The following is a 26,101-nucleotide window of genomic DNA, read 5'->3' as shown; positions in this document are numbered from 1 at the left end:
TAATTAATTTAAAAAGGAAACAGAGGAGACCTTCAAGATGGCAGAAGAGTAAGACGCGGAGATCACCTTCCTCCCCACAAATACATCAGAAATACATCTACATGTGGAACAACTCCTACAGAACACCTACTGAACGCTGGCAGAAGACCTCAGACTTCCCAAAAGGCAAGAAACTCCCCACGTACCTGGGTAGGGCAAAAGAAAAAAGAAAAAACAGAGACAAAAGAGTAGGGATGGGACCTGCACCTCTGGGAGGGAGCCATGAAGGAGGAAAAGTTTCCACACACTAGGAAGCCCCTTCACTGTCAGAGATGGGGGATGGCTGGTGGGGAAGCTTCAGAGCCACGGAGGAGAGTGTAGCAACAGGGCTGCGGAGGGCAAAGCAGAGAGATTCCCACACACAGGATCGCTGCGGACCAGCATTCACCAGCCTGAGAGGCTTGTCTGCTCACCCATCGGGGCACGTGGGGGCTGGGAGCTGAGGCTCAGGCTTCAGAGGTCAGATCCCAGGGAGAGGACTGGGGTTGGCTGAGTGAACACAGCCTTAAGGGGGCTAGTGCACCACAGCTAGCCGGGAGGGAGGCCAGGAAAACGTCTGGACCTGCCTAAGAGGCAAGAGACCATTGATTCAGGGTGCACGAGGAGACAGGATTCAGAGCACAGCCTAAACGAGCTCCAGAGACTGGCGCGAGCCACAGCTTTTAGCGCAGACACCAGAGACGGGCATGAGACGCTAAGGCTGCTGCTGCAGCCACCAAGAAGCCGGTGTGCAAGCACAGGTCACTAGCCACAGCTCCCCTCCCGGAAGCCTGTGCAGCCCACCACTGCCAGGGTCCCACAATCCAGGGACAACTTCCCTGGGAGAACACATGGCATGCCTCAGGCTGGTGCAACATCACGCCGGCCTCTGCCGCCACAGGCTTGCCCCGCATTCCTTACCCCTCCCTCCCACCGGCCTGAGTGAGTCAAAGTCCCCTAATCAGCTGCTCCTTTAACACCATCCTGCCTGGGCTAAGAACAGAGGCTCTCAGGCGACCTACATGCAGAGGGGGGGCCAAATCCAAAGCTGAACCCCAAGAGCTGTGCGAACAAAGAAGAGGAACAGAAATATCTCCCAGCAGCCTCAGGGGCAGTGGATTAAACCTCCACAATCAACTTAATGTACCCTGCATCTGTGGAATACCAGAATAGACAACGAATCATCCCAAAATTGAGGCGGTGGACTTCGGGAGCAATTATATATATACTTTCTTCATTTTTCTCTTTTTGTGAGTGTGTATGTGTATACTTCTTGGTGTGATATTGTCTGTAGAGCTTTGCTTTTACCATTTGACCTAGGTTTCACTCAGTTGTTTTTTTTTTTAGTATAGTTTTTAGCACTTGTTATAATTGGTGGATTTTTTTTGGTTTGGTTGCTCTCTTCTTTCTTTCTTTTTTTATTACTTTTATATATATTTTTTGATTTTTAATAATTACTTTTAACTTTAATAACTTTATTTTATTTTATTATTTTATTTATTTATTTTCTTTCTTTTCTTCTGAGCCATGTGGCTGACAGGGTTTTGGTACTCCGGGCGGATGTCAGGCCTGTGCCTCTGAGGTAGGAGAGCTGAGTTCAGGACATTGGTCCACCAGAGACCTCCTGGCTCCACATAATATCAAACGGTGAAAGCTCTCCAAGAGATCTCCATCTCAACAATAAGACCCAGCTCCACTCAACGACCAGCAAGATACAGTGCTGGACATCCTAAGCCAAACAACTAGCAAGACAGGAACACAACCTCACCCATTAGCAGAGAGGCTGCCTAAAATCATAATAAGGTCACAGACACTCCAAAACACACCACTGGACGTGTACCTGCCCACCAGGAAGACAACATCCAGCCTCATCCAACAGAAAACAGGCACTAGTCCCCTCCACCAGGAAGCTTACACAACCCACTGAACCAGCCTTAGCCACTGGGGGCAGACACCAAAAAAAAAAGGAACTACGAACCTGCAGCCTAAGAAAAGAAGACACCAAGTACAGTAAGTTAAGCAAAATGAGAAGACAGAGAAAAACACAACAGATAAAGGAGCAAGGTAAAAACCTACCAGAGCAAACAAATGAAGAGGAAATAGGCAGTCTACCTGAAAAAGAATTCAGAGTAATGATAGTAAAGATGATCCAAATTCTTAGATATAGAATGGAGAGAATACAAGAAACATTTAACAAGGACCTTGAAGAACTAAAGAGCAAACAAACAATGATGAACAACACAATATATGAAATTAAAAAGTCTCTAGAAGGAATCAAGAGCAGTATAACAGAGGCAGAAGAACAGATAAGTGACCTATAAGATAAAATACTGGAAATAACTACCGCAGAGCAGTATAAAGAAAAAAGAATGAATTGAGGACAGCCTCAGAGACCTCTGGGACAACATTAATGCACCAACATTAAAATTATAGGGGTCCCAGAAGTAGAAGCGAAAAAGAAAGGGACTGACAAAATATTTGAAGAGATTATAGTTGAAAACTTCCCTAATATGCGAAAGGAAATAGTTAATCAAGTCCAGGAAGCGCAGACAGTCCCATACAGGATAAATCCAAGGAGAAACATAGCAAGACACATATTAATCAAACTATCAAAAATTAAATACGAAGAAAAAATATTAAAAGCAGCAAGGGAAAAACAACAAATAACATACAAGGGAATCTCTATAAGGCTAACAGATGGTCTTTCAGCAGAAACTCTGCAAGCCAGAAGGGAGCGGCAGGACATATTTAAACTGATGAAAGGGAAAAACCTACAACCAAGGTTACTCTACTCAGCAAGGACCTCATTCACATTTGACGGAGAAATTAAAACTTTTACAAACAAGCAAAAGTTAAGAGAATTCAGCACCACCAAACCAGCTTTACAAGAAATGTTGAAGGAACTTCTCTAGGCCGGAAACACAAGAGAAGGAAAAGACCTACAATAACAAACTAAAACAATTAAGAAAATGGTAATAGAAACATACATATAGATAATTACCTTAAATGTAAATGGATTAAATGCTCCAACCGAAAGACACAGACTGGCTGAATGGATACAAAACAAGACACATACATATGCTGACTACAAGAGATGCACTTCAGACCTAGGGACACATACAGACTGAAAGTGAGGGGATGGAAGAAGATATTCCATGCAAATGGAAACCAAAAGAAAGCTGGAGTAGCAATTCTCATATCAGACAAGTAGACTTTAAAATAAAGGCTACTACAAGAGACAAAGAAGGACACTCCATAATGATCAAGGGATCGATCCAAGAAGAAGATATAACAATTGTAAACATTTACACACCCAACATAGGAGCACCTCAATACATAAGCCAAATACTAACAGCCATAAAAGGGGAAATCGACAGTAACACAATCATAGTAGGGGACTTTTAACACCACACTTTCACCAATGGACAGATCATCCAAAATGAAAATAAATAAGAAACACAAGCTTTAAATGATACATTAAACAAGATGGACTTAATTGATATTATAGGACATTTCATCCAAAAACAACAGAATACACTTTCTTTTCAAGGGCTCATGGAACAATCTCCAGGACAGATCACATCTTGGGTCACAAATCAAGCCTTGGTAAATTTAAGAAAATTGAAATCATATCTTTTCCAACCACAACGCTATGAGACTAGATATCAATTACAGGAAAAAATCTGTAAAAATACAAACACATGGAGGCTAAGCAACACACTACTTAATCACCAAGAGATCACTGAAGAAATCAAACAAGAAATCAAAACATACATAGAAACAAGTGACAATGAAAACACGATGACCCAAACCTATGGGATGCAGCAAAAGCAGTTCTGAGAGGGAAGTTTATAGCAATACAATCCTACCTCAAGAAACAAGCAAAATCTCAAACAACCTAACCTTACACCTAAAGCAATTAGAGAAAGAAGAACAAAAAACCCCCCAAAGTTAGCAGAAGGAAAGAAATCATAAAGATCAGATCAGAAATAAATGAAAAAGAAATGAAGGAAATGATGGCAAAGATCAATAAAGCTAAAAGCTGGTTCTTTGAGAAGATAAACAAAATTGATAAACTATTAGCCAGACTCATCAAGAACAAAAGAGAGAAGATTCAAATCAATAGAATTAGAAATGAAAAAGAAGAAACAACTGACAGTGCAGAAATAAAAAGGATCGTGAGAGATTACTACAAGCAACGGTATGCAAATAAAATAGACAACCTGGAAGAAATGGAAAAATTCTTAGAAAAGCACAACCTTCTGAGACTGAACCAGGAAGAAATAGAAAATATAAAGAGACCAATCACAGGTACTGAAATAGAGATGCTGATTAAAAATCTTCCAACAAAAAAAAGCCCTGGACCAGATGGCTTCACAGGCAAATTCTATCAAATATTTAGGGAAGAGCTAATACCTATCCTTCTCAAACTCTTTCAAAATATAGCAAAGAGAGGAACACTCCAAAACTCATTCTATAAGGCCACCATCACCCTGATAACAAAACCAGACAAAGCTGTCACAAAGAAAGAAAACTACAGGCCAATATCACTGTTGAACATGCAAATATCCTCAAGAAAATACTAGCAAACAGAATCCAACAGCACATTAAAAAGATCATACACCATGATCAAGTGGGGTTTATCCCAGGAATGCAAGGAATCTTCAAGATAGGCAAATCAATCAATGTGATACACCATATTAACAAACTGAAAGAGAAAAACCATATGATAATCTCAATAGATGCAGAAAAAGCTTTTGACAAAATTCAACACCCATTTATGATAAAAACCCTCCAGAAGGTAGGCATAGAGGGAACTTACCTCAACATAATTAAGGACATATACAACAAACCCACAGCCAACATCATTCTCAATGGTGAAAAACTGAAACCATTTCCACTAAGATCAGGAAAAAGACATGGTTGCCCACTCTCACCACTATTATTCAACATAGTTTTTGAAGTTTTAGCCACCACAATCAGAGAAGAAAAAGAAATAAAAGGAATACTAATTGGAAAAGATGAAGGAAAGCTGTCACCGTTTGCAGATGACATGATACTATACATAGAGAATCCTAAAGATGCTACCAGAAAACTACTAGAGGTAATCAGTGAATTTGGTAAAGTAGCAAGATACAAAATTAATGCACAAAATCTCTTGCATTCCTATATATTAATGATGAAATATCTGTAAGAGAAATTAAGGAAACAATCTCATTTACCATTGCAACAAAAAGAATAAAATACATAGGAATAAACCTACCTAAGGAGACAAAAGACCTGTATGCAAAAAACTATAAGACACTGATGAAAGAAACTAAAGATTATACAAACAGATGGAGAAATATACCATGTTCTTGGATTGCAAGAATCAACACTGTGAAAATGACTATACGACCCAAAGCAATCTACAGATTCACTACAATCCCTATCAAACTACCAAGGGCATTTTTCACAGAACTAGAACAAAACGTTTCAAAATTTGTATGATACACAAAAGACCCCAAATAGCCAAAACAATCTTGAGAAAGAAAAATGGAGCTGGATGAATCAGGCTTCTTGTCTTTAGACCATACTACAAAGCTACAATAATCAAGAGAGTATGGTACCAGCACAAAAACAGAAATATAGATCAATGGAACAGGATAGAAAGCCCAGAGATAAACCTAGGCACATATGGTCAGCCTATTTTTGATAAAGGATGCAAGAATATACAATGGAGAAAACACAGTCTCTTCAATAAGTGGTGCTGGAAAAACTGGACAGCTCCATGTAAAAGAATGAAATTAGAACACACCCTAACACCATACACAAAAATAAACTCAAAATGGAATAAAAACCTAAGTGTAAGCCCAGACACTATAAAACTCTTAGAGGAAAACATAGGCAGAACTCTGCATGACATAAATCACACCAAGATCGTTTTTGACCCACCTCCTAGAGAAATGGGAATAAAATCAAAAGTAAACAAATGTGACCTAATGAAATTTAAATGCTTTTGCACAGCAAAGGAAACCATAAATGAGACGAATAGAAAACCCTCAGACTGGGAGAAAATAATTGCAAATGAAGCAACTGACAAAGGATTAACCTCCAAAATTTACAAGCAGCTCATGCAGCTCAATATCAAAAAAACAAACAACTCAATCCAAAAATGGGCAGAAGACCTAAATAGATATTTCTCCAAAGAACACAGATTGCCCAGAAACACATGAAAGAATGCTCAACATCTTAATCATTAGAGAAATGCAAATCAAAACTACAGTGAAAATGCAGTGAAAATGCAAATCAAAACTACCTCACACCAGTTAGAATAGCCATCATCAAAAAATCTACAAACAATAAATGCTGAAGAGGGTGTGGAGAAAAGGGAACCCTCTTACACTGTTGGTGGGAATGTAAATTGATACAGTCACTATGGAGAACAGTATGGAGGTTCTTTAAAAAACTAAAAGTAGAACGACCATACGACCCAGCGATCACACTAGTGGGCATATACCCTGGGAAAAGAATAATTCAAAAAGAGTCATGTACCACAATGTTCACTGCAGCGCTATTTACAGTAGCCAGGTCATGGAAGCAACCTAAGTGTCCATCGACAGATGAATGGATAAAGAAGATGTGGCACATATATACTGTGGAATATTACTCAGCCATAAAAAGAAACAAAATTGAGTTATTTGTAGTGCGGTTGATGGACCTAGAGACTGTCATACAGAGTGAAGTAAGTCAGAAAGAGAATAACAGATACCGTACACTAACACATATATATACAGAATCTTAAAAAAAACAGATCTTTATGAAGAACCTAGGTACAGAAAAGGAATATAGACACAGATGTAGAGAATGGACTTGAGAACTCGGGGAGGGGTAAGGGTAAGCTGGGATGAAGTGAGAGAGTGCCATGGACTTATATATACTAGCAAATATAAAATAGATAGCTAGTCGGAAGCAGCCACATAGCAAAGGGAGATCAGGTCCATGCTTTGTGACCACCTAGAGGGGTGGGATAGGGAGGGAGGGAGAGAGACGCAAGAGGGAGGGGATATGGGGATATATGTATATGTATATCTGATTCCCTTTGTTATAAAGCAGAAACTAACACAACATTGTAAAGCAATTATACTCCAATAAAGATGTTAAAAAACAAACAAACAAAATGAAATAAAGTAGATACTTAAAATCACAGTCATTCTACTATTTTTTTATGGAAGGAAAACTACCATGAAGATTAAGTATGACCTGTAGGTAACTTGTAAAATTCACTGGCAGTCAAAACCCTGTCCTGGGAAGCACACTCCTTTCTGGAATAGGATATTCCCCCTGACTTTGTGGGTTCAAGTCAGATGTAAAGTCAGAAATCTACATGTAATAAATTTGAAGAAGAAATTCTACCCTCAAGAATTTACCACTAGACTCACATGTTTTGTTAGAGGAATTTTTTTTTGTAATATTTATTATAAATGTAGTTAACAGCTATATTTAATGACTATATGCTACAGTAGAAAGAAAACATGATAAGGGCCAGAATCTTATCCATCTTATTCACTGGTGCATGCTGACTGCTTAACATGGTACCTATATTAATTGCATACAAGATTCAACTGTTGAGTAAATTTTGTAATTTTTTTGAGTTAAACTAAAAACATTGTTGAGGAAATAAAATGTTAATGCCTCAAATGCGGCCATATTTTTCATAAATTAAATTTCTATTTTTTTCTTCTTTGTATATGTCATCAGCATATTAAAAAAGCAACTATACATTTTCAAAAGGGCATGAGATGATTATATGATAGGTGCCTGGATTAGAAATAAAATGTAGAAGACATACTGTTTTGAAGTCATTATCATCTCTTGGTTCAGAAACAATTTTGTGAATTACATAATATATATACTTTTTGCTCAATATCTGAAGAAACAGAATACTACATATTACTAAGCCAGTTAGAAAATGAATATCATACTTAAAACTTGCAGATGTAATACAAACTTTTAGCATTAGGAGACTCTTAGAAGTTATTAACTACCTTGAAAAAGAATTTGGACCTCCTGATTCTCTTCTAAGTAGACTCCAAGTGTATCTGTTTCATGTTACTGTAGATAGTCTCTATCAAATTTCACAATATGCTATTCAATATCAAGCTGAATAGGATAATTATAATTTTTGTAACTGTTTGAATAAAAAAAAGTTAATAAAAAAAAAAAGAGCCAATGCAAGAGGGACAGTTTGTTTCTCCTTTCTGTCTCCCTAAAGCAGGAAATAAATCTCTCATATGACAGGTACACTCCCTGCATCTGGAAGTAGGACACTCTTATCACCAGAGATAGGGAATTTGGGGCCAAGAAGCCTGCGTAAACAAACCTTGTTACCTCTTTAATTTACTACCCTAAGCCCAAACTCTGTTTAGATTCTTCTCTGATTAAGCACCCAAAGGCTATCTTTCTTTGTCCTGTCCACTCTTCACAAATGTATTGTTTCTTTGTCTAAAAAATATAAAAGCTTCCTGCTTTGGCCACTTCCTAGGTCCTATATCTATGAGACCTCCAGACACATAAATTAAAATGCGTTTCTTCTTCTCCTGTTTAAAAAAAAAAAAAACAATCAAGCTGAAGAAAGCTGACATGACCAGTCCTTTCTTGCCAAATTTTCGAAAATTTAATTAGACATTTGACTTCAAGAAGGCAATGTTAAAAACTAAATAAACTTTATCCTTTTAACCTTATTGACTGACCAAAGTAACATGAAAACATCAATACTTCATCTGCAGTGAGAACTCATATTGGATGAACTTTGTCTCTGTCAAGGATATGACTACTTATGGAGGTGATGGAGCCAGACTTAAAATCAAATTACTCTGATGTGACAGCTTAATCTCAGACTTAACATAATCTTTATTCTACCACTGTGAACCTTCTTGGTGATTTAATAATACTCAATTTAAGGGTATAACATTATAAGCTTTAGGCATGCCAGTTAGAATTCTGGCATGCTAAATCTTTGGTTTGCCTAAAACTCTCATTAAAAATAGAATACATTTCAGTTGGAACTAAAGTGATCCATTTCCTTTGAAGCTTTAGAAAAGTGAACATGGCAGTTTAAAGGTTAATCTGGTTACTTTATGTAAGAAACTAAATAAACAGTGGTAATATTGAGTTAAAGTCTGATAATAGAAGAGCGCAAAACAAAAGGATACATTTTCTGTTATTATTCCAATTATTGCTTTTCTTTTCACAAAAGTGAATATAATTAAGCCTCACAAGACTAAGAATAAAAGAAAAAAAAAAACTGTCCTTAACTTTAAGTACTTTCGTTCATGGATTTTGGCATTTTTCCCTGAGTTCTAAATTACTTTCACACAGGGAAGTTTTATAAAAAATAAAATTATACAATAGTTTCGGGACATGAAGAAATCGCTAAGGAGCAAAAGGATTGGAGCATGTTAATTTTCAAGAAAAGAACTCACATTTTTCCATGAATAGTCAAGAACACACTGAAGCTACCCACTACGTGTTTGTGGAAGGATTAGGGTCACTGAATTCTTCAAAGTATAAGAAATTCAACAAACTAAAATAATAATTGTAGTATGAGATTGAACTGGCGATGGTTCTTCAAAATTTAAAAACAGTTCTCCGTGTGTGTGTGAGAGAGAGCGAGACAGAGAGACAGACCGAATGACTAACAGATAGAAGGCAAACGAAACTCAACCAGTACCTTGATTGCACAGTTCTTTACATGGAGTTTGAAAAATAGAGAGGGACAAAAGAAGCGTAGAGACGAGGGAAGGAAAGGAATGCCAAAACGAATTAAGAAAACTGAGAGGATGGGATTAGATATTATGTAAAAGATATTTTCACATAAGTCAGAGGAAGAGCTTAGTAAAGGAGGAGATAGTAAATAGTCACAACTACTGCAGAGATATTGAAGAATAAGTTCTGAGAAAATAAAGTTTGACTCAAAAGAAAGTTTCAGATGGTTTTTGATAAAATGTTACCAGTAAATCGGTGGAGGAAAAAGATGGTGAGGAGGTAGCTACTAAATGCTTAAGGAATATCATTAAGTTAAGAAACAAAAACAAAAACAAAACCCTCCCAGTCTTGTGTCACTACAGAAATTAGTTCACATGTGTAGTAGTCCCTCTGTTTCTGAGTAGTTCAAAGTTATTTTGGTTCTCTTGCCATAGGTATTTTGATTAAGGTAGTTGCACTCCCTGTCACAGATAATTCTAAAGTTTATTTAATGAAAACTCTCCAAATCAAGTGACTATACAGATTCATAGAACACATGCCTCAAACATTAGCAAAGGCTAAGATTTGTCAGTGGTGTTGGGTCAGTCATTTTGGTGGAGAATTAAAAGTCACAGGTTCAATCCCATTCAGCTTGAAAGTGTCTCACTGCTGTTTGAAAAGTAAGATAACACAAATGATTCTTAGTAAACCAACCGAGATCATCTTACTGGTAAAGATCATTCATCTTATCACATATGAAGCAAGATAAAAATTTCCATCAATAGGGGAATGACTGAATACATTGTCTACATCAACCCATGAAATATTATAAAGCCCTTAAAAAGAATCAAAGTTATACCAGCTGACCCTGGCTAACTTCACAAGATATCATATAATGAGAAAAGCAAGATGCATGTATGATATGATCCCATATACACACACCTAGACACACACATATATAAATCTATATTCATGTAAAAATCTCCAAAGGATACCTGAGTATAGGAAGAACTGTCAAGAACATACACTAAACTGTATGTTTATATATATGTGTGTGCTTATATGTGTGTGTGTGTGTGTGTATATATATAACTTCCATCCTTGTAAAATCATGCATGTGTGTATATATGCATAAAGCAATGCCTAAAATAATGGTAATTACAAAGTTAGTTGAATTTATCTCCAGTTAAAGAAACTGAAGTAAACTTTACTTTCATCTTCCTTTATATTTTTGTACTATTTTTATTATTTGATCATTTATTCTTTATTTATGTAACCAGAAAAAAAGACATTTTATTGTAGAAGAAAAAAGGCAAGTGGATTGGTTTCAATGTAATCCATCAGTCTTAAATTAGCCATGGACTGCACATTTTCTCCTAGATATTGATACTATGAGCATTCTGCAATTGTTGATACTCAATAATCAGGTATACTTGGTCTTTAAGAAACAGAGCAATAGAACTTCACATGTGTTCTATACTGAATTGTACTCTTTTTAAAATAAAAATTCGCACTTTAATTAAAACAAATTTGTAGAAGGCTGAATAATGACCCCTCCTCAGTCGTCCATGCCCTAATCCCCAGAACCTGTGAATGTTTTACCTTTCATCATAAAGTGAACTTTTATGGATGTGATTAAGTTAAGGATTTTGAGATATTAAGATAATCCTGAATCATCTAGGTGAGCCCATGATGAGTCTTTATGAAAGAAAGGCAAGAGATTCAATGTCAGAGAAGAGACCTGAGGACAGAAGTACAGGTTAGAGTGATGTGCCTTGATGGATGAAGGGGTCACAAGCCATAGAATGCATGTGGCTTTTAGAAGATGGAAAAGTCAAGGAATCAGATTCCCCCAAAAGGAACAGACTCCTACAAATACCCTTATTTTAGACTTCTGACCTCTACACCTGTAAGAGGATAAAATTATCACCATGTTGTGATATAGTAGCAGTAGAAAACTAATGCAAAAGTTTAACAATTATTAACAGCAACAAAGCATTATAAATCAGATTCAGTTCAGAGCAAGACTTACAGAATCAGTGATAGTGATCACCCCACTCACTAACTGCAGTTTCTCTCCCTCCTTGTATTAACACAGGTTCCTACCAATGATTCCTACCTCCTGACAGAAATTCTTTTCAAGTCAAGCTAACTTCAGCACACACAACTCTAATTTTTAGGCATCAGGCTAGAGGGTAGTAAAATATTTTGTAAAAGGTAGCTGGTTAGGCTTCTCAATTCTCAGACAAGAAGATATTTTTACCAGCCTTTAACAAAATGAACAAAATCACATAAGTCAAAGGGACCTGTATTCAAATACCCACCCTCTCTCCCCACCAATCTACTAGGCATGGGAATTTGGACAAACTAAGGACTTAATTTATATTCTTGTGTTCCTTATTTTTAAAATGGGAATTATACAACATAAATAAACTGCTATGAGGATAAAATGATATTGGATACAAAGTATTTAGCATAGTGTTAGCACTTGGTACTTGCTCAGAGAACAATATCTATTATTAGGGGGAAAAAAAAAAAACCTCATTTTTCTCCAGCAATTTTTCTTCTTTATATTTTAATTTTGACAAAGAGGAAGAAAATCAAGTAGAGGAATTATAGTTTATTTTTATTAAACACTCTAAGATATTCTTTCTCAATCATTTCCTGGGCCGTCAGCTTCTAAGTCACTCCAGTTTCCACTCCAATCAGAGAACGAGCTGCTAAATGTTTAATGAACTATTTGCATCAAATGGTTACCTGGCAACCATCACTAATACAAAATTGGACTTGAGTTTCTGTAAAAGTCGACAATCTACTGAAAGGATTCGAAGATAGATAAATACTAGTCCATGTCAGAATTTTAACTCTTAAAAACACACCCAGGTGGGCTCTCAAGAGCCTAAATTGGGAATGTGCAATATTATTTATAGCTTGGTATTCAGAATTTCATTATTTAGTGTTTTCAACAATAGGCTAAACACTCTATCCATATTGTATGAAAGACTAAAATAATAATACCAAACTTTTATCAAGCACTAATTACATGCCACAAACTATTTTAATTCTGATGTGTGTATTAGTTATTTGAAGAGTCAAAATAACTTTGATGTAGTGCTTACATTGAAGAGGTAAATCATATTTCTAAAGCATTAGATTCATTTGGATATTTCTGGTACACAATGAGACTCTTTGTCTCTATTATCCGTCAATGAGGCAAAAAAGATTCTGGCTTTCATTACTTAGGTAAAATAAAATGGCCTTTGTAGGTTGGTCCCTATTAGGTCTGAATCTTGAGCACTTTTAGAACCAATGATAAATGGGATTTTTAGTGAACAGCTCCTCCAGTGTTCAAGCTACTGCCTGATGATAAAGATAAGGTATTTCAACATTTTAGAAAATACCATCTGATACCCCCAAGGAGCAGCAGCTGGTGAGATTCAGTCAAGTAATATAACTCATCATAAACTCTTGAATTTTGTATTAGAAACAGTGTTAATCACAAATGTAGGCCATCATTGATAAATGACAGAAGGATTGCCAGTCCTAAAGACAAAGAATAGCTTATGTTTTTCACTTTACACTTATCATTCATTCTTAAAAAGAATAACACATGCCATCTGTTGCAGGGCAGTCATTCATAATTTATGAGATCTGAGCTTGATATTTGAAAACATTTAATATGAGTATTAGTGAGTGCATGATGAAGTAGAATCAGGAATTCTTAGAGCTTTGCCTTGATAATCTCCCCAATAATATTCTTTTACTAGGCAAGCATTTTTCTTGAAGTTAAGCCTTGATGAGTCTGGGTAGATAGCTCAATAAGTAACAGATCAGGGTAAAACCAAAATATGGCCATAAGAACAATTTCTGTTAGATTCTGATACACACAAGTAGCCAGCTACCAGTTCTATTGGTGCCTGAGCAATCAGAATGAATACAGAAGAAAAAAAAAAGAAAGCATTGTTGTAGAAATAAATGCATTTTATTTCCAACGAATTTGAATATGATCTTCCTTCTGAGCCTTCCCTGTTGTCTTGATAAACTTAACAGCAAAGATTTCTCTAAGTATAAGAAGAATAGGGGAGAGAACAAGTCAAGAAAAATCACATTAAAGGAAATTCTGTGTTCTGCCTTTTAAGAGATATGCATTCTTCTATTTTCTCCATAAGTACATTAGCTGGGGTTTTTGTTTGTTTGTTTTTAACTGCAGATGGTTTTTAGCAACTATGAAATCTCAGTGTAACTGAGTACTGAACTTATTTCAAGCTGCTTTAAAAACTAAAACGAGAAAGGATTTGCCACAGAAATTTGGATACATATCTGACAAAGGCTCCCAAAAGTAAATAGTTAGCTTATAGTGAACATAAAAGCAAATTGCACACCCCAAAAATGTTCACTTATTGGCTTTCTCCAGGTAATTTTGAAATAAATTTATGAGAAAGGCCATGAGGCTTGAAATCTAGCTGTATGCACAGAAAAGACTGTTCTTTCATAATATTGAGAAAGTTGGGTTTTTTGATAACTCAATATGCTATTGTATGTATGTAATTGTATTAATTACAGGCTATACTGAAGGCAAACAAAGACAAAATAATCCAGTAGTCACATGAGGGCCATTTTGAATTTTGAAATCTTCCTGGAAGAATGTGAATTAAAATGAGGAACTAAATTAGAATGACAAATATCAACTAAAGGGGATATATTTGAATCTTTTATATTTTTGAGACTATGCCTTAATCACTGCTTCTGTCTCTAGGCTATAGAAACCTATTCTGAAATTTAAAGAAACAGAGTAGGATGATGGATTGACAACTCAGCTTACAATTAGGTGTCAATGAGTTATAACTATATAATCATTAGCTATTTCACTTATTCTGAGTCTTAGGTTGTTCACCTACAAAAAAAAAACTAACAGATAGGTTTAGTTTGCTTTATGATTAAATTCCACTGTGAACAGTATAGATCCAGTGGATCCTAGATCCAGTATATGAAAACTCATATGATAAAGGCTGAACCAATATTTGTTGAATGAAATAAATGAACATGGCCAGGCTCCACCTGGAGGTATTTGAGGACATTGACACCTCTTTATCTATTGTTATCTATGGGGAGAAATGGGTCTGGAGGTAAATAATCTAGTACTAAAAGCTAACAGCAGTGAGGAAAGTATGAAACTAAAAGACGCAATGCTCAAACTCCATAGCAAGCTTGGGTGTGATTCATGCAATTTCTAGTACCAGCAGGTTAAGTCCGAAGGGGACGCAGAGCAGGAAATACGTGATAAAAGAACCCACAGAGACAACTGAGCTGAGGGTAGACTCAGAAAATCTGCTTGCTTGATGTGTCTTAGTATCACTTTTAGGTGAAAGAGAGCAACCCCATAAAAGAGAACTGGTTCAAGAACTAAATCAGATGACAGATGCCTTTGTAACTAGCTCTAAGAAAGACTAAAAATCCAGAGGTGATCTGAAATAAAAAATGAGGAACTAAGACAAAAGTCTTATCTGTGAAATTATACCAATAGTCAAGAGCAAAAGAGAAGGCTATAACTCTATGATGCCTGGGGCTCCCTGGGATAAGTTAACAGCATAACATAATTCTAAGCCCCAGTACATGATAGTATTGATCGTCAAAAAACTTCAGAAATGGATGAGATGCCAGAGCCATATTAATTTTAATAGCTATGATATACTGAGAATATCTAACATGGCCATCACTGTACAACCTTTTTACATACATTTGATTTTAATTTTCATAGACACTGTGTGAATTATCATCCCTATTTTCTATGTGAAGAGACTCATTCACAGAGGAGTAAAACAATTTCACTAGAAAACAGCTATTAATTAGCAAAATCAGAACATAAATTCTAAGGCTCTTACTCTTAACCACTATGTTATGCTCTTGTGCTTGAGAGAACTTGATAAGGCAAAAATAGGGAAAATGTGATAGGACCTGCCACCTGCCTAAGTAATAATTAGAAATATATCATTGCCATGAAGAATACCTGAAAACAGCCACTTAACGTTTGTCTCCATATCACTTACTATTCTATTCTGCATTGGTTTCTGTTTTAATTGAAGTAGAAAGCAGTTAGCACAGAGAGGAGGAAATATATTTATAAAATATATTAATAAAAACTAAGCTGTAAGGCCAGACACCATCAAACCCTTAGAGGAAAACATAGGCAGAACACTCTATGACATAAATCACAGCAAGATCCTTTTTGACCCACCTCCTAGAGAAATGGAAATAAAAACAAAAATAAATAAATGGGACCTAATGAAACTTAAAAGCTTTTGCACAGCAAAGGAAAACATAAACAAGACGAAAAGACAACCCTCAAAATGGAAGAAAATATTTGCAAATGAAGCAACTGACAAAGTAATAATCTCCAAAACATACAAGCAACTCATGCAGCTCAATATCAAAAAAACAAACAGCCCAATCCAAAAATGGGCAGAAGACCTAAATAGATATTTCTCCAAAGAAGATATACAGATTGCCAACAAACATATGAAAGAATGCTCAACATCACTAATCATTAGAGAAATGCAAATCAAAACTACAATGAGGTAAAACCTCTTACCGGTCAGAATGGCCATCATCAAAGAATCTAAAAACAATAAATGCTGAAGAGGGTGTGGAGAAAAGGGAACCCTCTTGCACTGTTGGTGGGAATGTAAATTGATACAGCCACTATGGAGAACAGTATGGAGGTTCCTTAAAAAACTATAAATAGAACTACCAAACGACCCAGCAATCCCACTCCTGGGCATATACCCTGAGAAAACCATAATTCAAAAAGAGTCATGTACCAAAATGTTCATTGTAGCTCTATTCACAATAGCCAGGACATGGAAGCAACCTAAGTGTCCATCAACAGATGAATGTATAAAGAAGATGTGGCACATATATACAATGGAACATTATTTAGCCATAAAAAGGAATGAAACTGAGTTATTTGTAGTCAGGTGGATAGACCTAGAGACTGTTATACAGAGTGAAGTAAGTCAGAAAGAGAAAAACAAATACCATATGCTAACACATATATATGGAATCTAAAAAAAGAGAAAATGGTCAGAAGAAGCTAGGAGCAAGATGGGAATAAAGACACAGACCTACTAGAGAATGGACTTGAGGATATGGGGAGGGGGAAGGGTAAACTGTGACAAAGTGAGAGAGTGGCATGGACATATATACACTACCAAATGTAAAATAGATAGCTAGTGGGAAGCAGCTGCATAGCACAGGGAGATCAGCTTGGTGCTTTGTGACCACCTAGAGGGGTGGGATAGGGAGGGTGGGAGGGAGGGAGACGCAAGAGGGAAGAGATATGGGGACATATGTATATGTGTAACTCATTCACTTTGTTATAAAACAGAAACTAACACACCATTGTAAAGCAATTATACTCTAATAAAGATGTTAAAAAATTAACAAAATAAAACAAAACAAAAACTAAGCAATATTAGTTCCTTCCCTGTCTGATTCTATGTTGATATGATTACTCTAAGGATTACAGAATAATGAGAAGATTATGGTTTCCTGGAAGTTAGAAAACAGTCATATTTATATTATAGGGGGCATGTAGACATTGTGCAATGTTTTAAGAAACAAGTAGGTTTTCATTAAGGGCTGATAAAACTAAATTAAATTAGTACATACAGAGTAGAATTGGAAGTCCATAAATATGGATTTAATTCAAGTACTACAAGTCAGTTATTGTGAAAATTTCCTGTTTTGTTTAAAGTATAAGAAAATTTAAACAGAAATTCACTATATTTATTCATCTTGTCCATCTAGCTCATATATTTATAATCAACCACTTATTTACCCATTCACTATTTCTGCTGCCTCATGTAAATAGTAGATAGGTGTAATACAGTAAAACTGATTTTACTAAACACTAACGACTTCAGTTTGCCTTAGGTTTTGTATATTTATAGAATTAAAATGACTTTTGTCTATAACAACATGCTGTGCATCCCACATCCAGTCAATCCATGACAGGGAAGGTTTCTATGTTTACATTTTAAAAATATTGTTACAGAAATACACCATAATCTTTATTTAGAAAACAAAACTATGTCTTTACTACTCCATGTCCTAAGTAAAAAAATGAATTTTTAAACTATATTAATCATTTCAGAAAAAAATATTATAGCAAGTTGTATTAGTATTCTACTGCTGCTATAACAAATTACTACAAACTTAGTGGTTTTAAACAACACAAATTGTCAGAAGTTCAAAATGGGTCTTAAGGGCTAAAATTAAGAGGTCAGCAGAGTTGTGCTCATTCTGGATGCTCTAGAGAACATTTATGTCCTTGCTCTTTCCAGCTTCTTAGAGGATACCTGCATTCCTTGGCTAGTGGCCCCTTCCTCCATCTTCAATGTTCATCACTCTAATCTCTGCTTCTGTTGTCATAGCTCCTGTTTCGAACATTAACCTCTTGCCTCCTTTTCATAAGGATATTTATGATTAGATTGGGTCTCCATGGATAATCCAGGATAATCTCCCCAACTCAAGATCCTTAATTCAATCAAATCTGCAAAGTCTCTTTGCCATTTATAATAACATATTATGGATTTGTTTGAGGGACTGTTAATGAACCTACCATATAAGTATTTAATTGTGTAAAAGAATTTGGGTTTTATAGCAGGATTTTGAAAAAGTTTAAGCAATTTAAAAATTGACAACATTCACAGGAATTGTGATCTCCTACCATTTGAGAAATTCCTCAAAAATAAAACAAAAACATTAAAGTTTATGTACATTTTTCCCTATACTAACTAATCATTTTAACGAAGTACTATTATGTTAAAATTGCAAAATCTGAATGAAGTACTTTCCAAGCAAAATGATTGCTTTTTTTCTAGCTTCATAAGATTAATGACTATAATACAAGAAAATTAACAATGCTCTTTCATAGTATTTCAATTGATTTTACAAGAATTTAGAAAAATTTTATCTGGAAAATTAACTCTTTAGATCTCATACATCAAGTTTGCTATAAGATCTTTTTAGCAATAAACACTTTGGGAAAAAAAAAAACCCTTCACATTTTTACTACTTCTCTTCCCATACAGATGCAGTATATTTTAAAAACAAAATGTTATAGTCCATGTCTCTTTAAACCTCACATGTTTATGCTATTCAATTTGAGGATCTTATAAAAATTTATTTGAATTAAGTTTAAGTGCATTAGTTCTATAATCTTACTATTTCAAATAAAGCAAGTGAGCATGGGTAAACTAATCCCCCAACTTTATTTATGTCTGTAATAACATTTTACTTCCTAAATCAAATATTTTCCTAACTTTGCCAATCCAATTAATTTTTTAATACTCTCAATTCATCTTGTTTCCTTACAATTAGCATCATGTGTACACTTACATATTATTAATCCACTATAAATATATGTATTTATTCTTTCTAGCTGTTGATGCCATTTGATATTTGGTTTATTTGATATGTTTACCTTTATGTTATTGTAGAATGTAATATTTTCAAAAATATATATTTTAAAAGAAATACCACTTTATTAAATTTCATTCTGCAAACATATTTTGATTCTTAATAAATCCTAGAAACTTGAAATAAATTGCTGCTTCATTATTAATGGTATTAATAGTACTAATTGCTGGTTGGTAATTAGATTGGGTCTAAGTCACTCTCCCCCATGTTGACTGCAAACACACTGACTTTCTATCAGTTATCAGGACAAGCCAACCTCTTCCCAACCTCACACTTTTTGGAGCTAATGATCTCTCTGCTTTGAAAGCTCTTTCCCAGGCTCTTTGCCTGACTGTCTCATTCTCATTCTTCAGGTTTCAAGTACCCTCTCTTGAGAGCAGTCTTTTATCACACCTATATAAGCTAGCCCTTTTATTGTTTTCTATTGTACAACTGTGTTTATTTTCTTCTTGCATTTTATCATTTATGATTATATGTATTGGTTAATGTGTTTATTATTTGCCTTATCCATGGGACCACCAGATCCATAAGGCCGAACTCTACTTTTCCCCAGCACTTAACACACTGATTAACCCATAATACGTACTGATAAACTTCTATTGGTAGAATTATTGTTGGTGCAAGAACTTAATACTACATATTTTGAAAATAAAAAATATATATATAGTAACTATTTAGAGTGCTTTTACACCTATTAGCATTGATTAGATACAAACTCTAGAACAAGAGTTGTAAATTTAAGTATATTCAGAAGCCAGGAGATATTTTAAAAGAGTATAATGAACCAAGTACAATAAAATAAGTAATGGAAATGACAGGAAATAGCAAAGAGCAGACCTTATTTAAAAGGTGCAGCAACTACTCAGCTCTAGTTTCATGCAGTCCTGATGTCCTAGCCCAGATCATTACAGGACTTAGATCAGATGGACCATTTTTGTAACTGATTCATCCAAACGCAGAGTACTTAAGAGACTGTCCACTAACTCTTGTTCACTAGATCACTGGATCTTATTTTTTCAGACCTGTTTTTCACCTTTCTTCTTTTGATTCTGGAACTATTACTTTGTATTTCCCACCCTCCCTCCCACCACAAAAGGCTTCATTTTTCAACTTAAATTAGTCAAAATTGGTTTTTGCAGATTTTCAAACAAGTATTTCTTATTAATGTATTAGTTAATTACATTAAAAATAGTTTATTATCTTTATGCTCCACACTGTGATGAGTATTAGGGCTCAGAAGAATCCCAGCATACAGGTAAGTCATGATTTCTACCCTGCCCATCTATGGGTTCATCTCCTGTCACTCTTGTGTTTTGTTTTTCATGCAAACACCAAAGTGTTTTGGTTTTATATTAACGGTAACAGTTACTTATCTTACATTGTCCCATCTGCCAAAAATTATTGCCCTTCTCATTAAAGTCTACTCATTCTTTAAGATTCAGCTCAAAAGTCATCTCCTCTAGAAAACCTTCCCTGAAGATACACACCCCCACACACCCCCTACAAACATCAGCCGCTATGGGATGGGCATAGTCTTCTAGGTGCACTGCTAACATGAAGTGCTCAGTTGCTTTGCTGAGCTAGGAACAGTGTAACTTTGGGGACCTTGAGCCTCATTTGGCTAAATTCCTCTATGGCAGAATTTTTATCCTAGCATTCTACCTAGTGTTTAACATAGTGCCTGGTCTGCAATAGACGTTGTGTGATGAAAGGAAGATAAAAGAGGGAGTTCTTGAAAGCAAATGATATAAACTAGTTGAGAATAATTTCCATAAACATATGAAGCAGCTAGACAAGAATAGGAGAGAATTTAGGGTGAAAACTTCTAAGAAAGTATACAGTCCACCTACGCTTCCTGTTTTCCAAACTTATAATAGCAATTTTTATGAATATTTCATATTTGGGACATACAATAAAAGTTTAAATTAACTATTAAGTAATTACTGATTCACTTGAAAAAGTTTTATGAATTATATGTTAGGTGCAAGATACTGTCAAGTAGAAACTATTTAAGAAAGAAACTGGCCCCTGGCCTCCGCACCAAGTGGGCCTCCGCTCCGTTCCGTCTGCGCTTGGAGCAGGCGTGAGCCTGGCCCTGGGGGCCGGGGGAGCCGGACGGGGGAGCAGCGCCCCAGACGCTGTCTCCATGGCGCGGCCTCGCAGCCCCCGCCCGCGTTAACATCACAATGGCTGCCCAAGGAGGACCCCAACTTCAGTTCAAACTTACATTGGTTGGTGATGGTGGTACTGGTAAAACTACATTCGTGAAACGTCATCTGACTGGTGAATTTGAGTAGAAGTATGTAGCTACCTTGGGTGTTGAGGTCCATCCCCTTGTGCTCCATACCAACAGAGGACCTATTAAGTTCAATGTATGGGATACAGCTGGTCAGGAGAAACTTGGTGGACTGAGAGATGGCTATTATATCCAAGCTCAGGGTGCCATTATAATGTTTGATGTAACATCGAGAGTTACTTACAAGAACGTGCCTAACTGGCATAGAGATCTGGTACCAGTGTGTGAGAATATCCCCATCTTGTTGTGTGGCATCAAAGTGGATATTAAGGACAGAAAGGTTAAGTCAAAGTCAATTGCCTTCCACCAAAAGAAGAATCTTCAGTACTATGACATTTCTGCCAAAAGTAACTACAACTTTGAAAAGCTCTTCCTCTGGCTAGAAAACTGATGGGAGACCCTAACTTGGAGTTCATTGCCATGCCTGCTCTCGCCCCACCAGAGGTGATCATGGACCCAGCGTTGGCAGCGCAGTAAGAGCACGATCTAGAGGTTGCTCAGCGAACTGCCCTCCCGGATGAAGATGATGACCTGTGAGAAAGTGAAGCTGGAGCCCAGCATCAGAAGTCTAGTTTTATAGGCAACTGTCCTGTGATATCAGTGGTGCAGCATGTTTGCCACTTTATTATATAGCTAAGCAGAACATGTGCTTAATCTTTGGGATGCTGAAGGAGATGAATGGGCTTCGGAGTGAATGTAGCAGTTTAAAAAAAAAAAAAAACCTTCATTTTTTTGGACCTACATATTTAGGTGTTTTGGAACACAGTTGTTTCCTCCTTGAGTTCCAAATATAAGACTGCTACAGTCACATCACAATATTCAGTGGTGGAATCTTATTTGTTACTGTCATTCCCATTTCTTTTTGTTTAGAATCAGAATAAAATTGTATTTCAAATATCTAAAAAAAAAAAAAGAAAAGAAAAGAAAAAAGAAAGAAACTTTGGTGGGAAGAAAAAGGAGAAAGAAAGGAAGAATTTTATTGTTCTTGTTATAACTATCATTCTAAAAAAGAGAATTTAGATAACTGACATTCCTCTTATAAAGGGACAATACTTGATACATTATATGGAGGCATACAGAAGAATAATATGAAAAACAAATTGGTTGCTAGGATCATTCTAGCATTCTTGAGGAATACAATTACAACATCAAACAATTTGGAAAAACTAAAATTCATATAATCTATATTTTTTACCATAGATCTTCCCTTTGAATTAATAAGGTCTTGTGTGTAGACAAGAGTTTCTTTTGTTTATCATTTTAGCAATGAACATAATGATTTTAGAGGATTAAATTTTGACAATATTTCCTTTTTTCTTTCAATCATTCAATATGCCTTAACTGAATGTCTCCTATGTATCAGAAACTGGAAAAGGTACTGAGGCACTGGGAATCAATTTATATCTTGACATTCTGTGATATTTTTAAAATTTAACATATGGGTTAATTTCAGCATGAGTTTTAAAATATGTAATTATTTATTTACATAATAGGAGCCAAAGTGTGAACATATTAAAATATGCACTCAGTTGAATATTAGTTGCAAAATGTATTTAGTTATTTATAACTAAATATTTAAAGGCTTTTGTTCATTTTAAATGCTGATAGTACTTTTTTCTTTTAGTAAAAAAAGACAAAATAGCAGATTATATAATTAATTGTAAATATTAATTTCCAACATTACTTGTTTTGCATGTCTTTCCATAAAGACAATCACATACATAACTTCAGATGGTTAATATGAATGGTGAGAAAGTCTGTAAGTGCTATAAAATAAGATTGGTTTAACCAAACACTCATTTCTTTTTTTTTTTTTTTTACATCTTTATTTGAGTATAATTGCTTTACAATGGTGTGTTAGTTTCTGCTTTATAACAAAGTGAATCAGTTATACATATACATATGTTCCCATATCTCTTCCCTCTTGTGTCTCCCTCCCTCCCACCCTCCCTATCCCACCCCTCTAGGTGGTCACAAAGCACCGAGCTGATCTCCCTGTGCTATGCGGCTGCTTCCCACTACCAAACACTCATTTCTAGTGGCTCTCCAATTGTGTGCTTCCCCCATCTATTTCAAAAAAAATCTACCAGCAGAGAAGATTACTGAATAAGTAATATGTACTTTGTATTTTTAAAAAGAAGAAACAAAGAACTGAAGAGAAATGCTGGACTGTGAGAGAAGACAAACACTTTTTGAGTGCAATGTGTGTGAAACTGTATGCCTTGGAAAAAAGACAAATTATCAGCAGGATACAAAGTAAAGCTAAAGTAAAGATTTTTTGCTCAGAAATACTCTATATAGGTGGTTAGTTGTTTTACTGTTTTCTCTCTAACACAAGTCATCCCCGTAAACTGGCTAAATGAAGGAAGCTCTACTTAAAGATGCCACAATTTCCATCCCAAATCAGGCTAGAAGTGATGGGGTGGGGTGAGAAGAAGGAAGCTGCAAAAACAAAACTGTGGCATTGGTAAATGCTGAGGTTTAACCTCTTGAATATTTGGGTCATCTCCTAGGGAGAAAATATCACGAAGGAGGAAAATCAAACCTCAAAAGAAAAGGCAAAGGCTATAAAAGTCATACTGGAACTAAGGTGTCACAGGAACAGAGGAAAGTATTGATTCAACTGTCCCCAAAACAGGCTATCTGTTGAACCCAAATAAGAAATTACAGACAGTAGAAAGAAAAGATTAAATACAACTTTAGTGATTTTGAAAAAAACTGTGTACAAGACACTCAAAAAACTGAGTATAAGACAAATTCAGTAGCCTCACTAAATTATTTACAATTCCTAATTTTCCTTATTTTATTTCCCACTGTCATCTTTTCAAAACAAGCCACACCATTTGGTTGATTTAGGTTAAAGTCCTCTTAAAAATTTCAGTGTTCATTTATATACGAATTTACTGACTCCTAAAACTCTGCAAAAATTATTGCAAGCTTATCTTAGATGTTTTTAATTTTCCTTCTCCTGTGTGATACAATAAACTTTGTTGAATTTTTCTATATTACCTCTTATATACTTATATATCATTAAATATTGATGTTTTTCTATATATTTTTGTTTTTCTATATTTTCTTTTGATATTTTCCATGAAAAAGTATCACCTTAAAAATCAATATTACCATAGAAACATATATACACAGAGCATATATAAAAAAAGAAAATATCAATAATATTTTCCACATATCAATATTAAGAAAACATTCATAATAAAGTATATCACCATATACACTGCAGTTTGTCATCTTAAATTCAAAATGAAAATGGATATTATTAAATTATATAACAAACAGAACCTAAGAGTATTTGTTGTTTGGTTGTTTATTCAGTTGTTCAGTTAGAAAATTTTCAAATATTAATATTGAATCCTAAATATGAAGTCTGTCTGCTACTAATGCAATAGGGTCTTTTAACAAGCATATTAATTAAGTACAAGGATTTTCTCCTATAATACAGGTAATTTAAACAACTTTTTAAGTTACTACTTAGATAAGAGCCTCATTCTAAATTGTCGGTGGTATTTTTATAGCACAAATTAGTCTTTGCCATAAAGCTTCATTAGGTGTTTGGGAAAATAAAAGTTGCAGTGATTCAGCTGTTTTAAGAAAAGAATACAAACCTCTTAAAAGTAAGTAGCAAAAGAAAGAAGAAAAAGGGTCCAGGCCCTTGAAGCATTTGCTTTCACTATGTACCTTTACTGTACTGATGAAAGTTAAACATTGAACACCACTGAATAACTCTTGAAAATATAAAGGGTAAAATCTAGGGGGAGAACTATAGCTGGGTCCTTAAGAACAGGTATTACAGACAAACTCAACTCTTGGCTCTGCCATTTCCTAGCTATTCTACATTTTACATGAAACATTTTACTAATCCTATTGAGTATGTTTCCTCTTCAGTAAAGTGCTGACACTCATACCTAACAGGGAGGAGAGTGTGAGAATTAAATAAAATAATGTATGTAAACATATAAGCCATGTAGTAAATGTTAATAAATGAAAGCTATTTTAATAAGTGAATATTTTCAGCAATGGAAAAATCAGTGTTTTTTTATGCTGGAGAAAAGAAAAAGAGCTTATTATTAACTAAATCAGAACTTGTAGTAGCCCACCCCTTATCCACAGGGAGTACATTCTAAGACGCACAGTGGATTCCTGAAACTGCAGATAGCACCAAACCCTATATATACTGTTTTTCTTCCTATACATACATATCTATGATAAAGTTTAATTTATAAATTAGGCACAGTAAGAAAATTTCCAGCATGACTCCTCTTGCGTTTTGGGGCCATTAAAATATGGGTTACTTGAACACAAGCACTATGATAGTGTGACAGCTGAAGTGTAACAGATGACTAACAAGTGGGTAGCATATATAGTGGATACACTAAACAGGGGGATGATTCACGTCTCGAGTAGGATGGCATATTTCATCATGCTACTCAGAATGGCACATGATTTAAAACTTATGAATTGTTTATTTCTGGAAAGTTCCATCTAATATTTTCAGACTGAGGTTGACCATGGATAACTGAAACCAAGGAAAGTGAAATCACAGATAACAGGGGACTACTGTACTAT

The 26,101-nt window shown here is 35.4% G+C and overlaps 1 protein-coding gene and 1 pseudogene across 3 annotated transcripts in view; one reads left to right on the top strand and one right to left on the bottom strand.

Annotated features, from left to right (window-relative positions):
• Positions 1-26,101, bottom strand: part of ADGRL3 (adhesion G protein-coupled receptor L3) — an 864,166-nt gene that overhangs the window by 367,778 nt on the left and 470,287 nt on the right. The window lies entirely within an intron of this gene.
• On the top strand, positions 21,411-22,353 carry LOC113611052 (GTP-binding nuclear protein Ran-like; annotated as a pseudogene).

Source organism: Aethalodelphis obliquidens, unplaced genomic scaffold (genome assembly GCF_003676395.1).
Source record: "Aethalodelphis obliquidens isolate GAN/ISIS:26980383/991018 unplaced genomic scaffold, ASM367639v1 scaffold67, whole genome shotgun sequence".
In the NCBI taxonomy this organism is placed as follows: Eukaryota; Metazoa; Chordata; class Mammalia; order Artiodactyla; family Delphinidae; genus Aethalodelphis; species Aethalodelphis obliquidens.
Note: the sequence above shows the minus strand (reverse complement) of the source record. Positions and strands in the feature narration are given on the sequence as shown.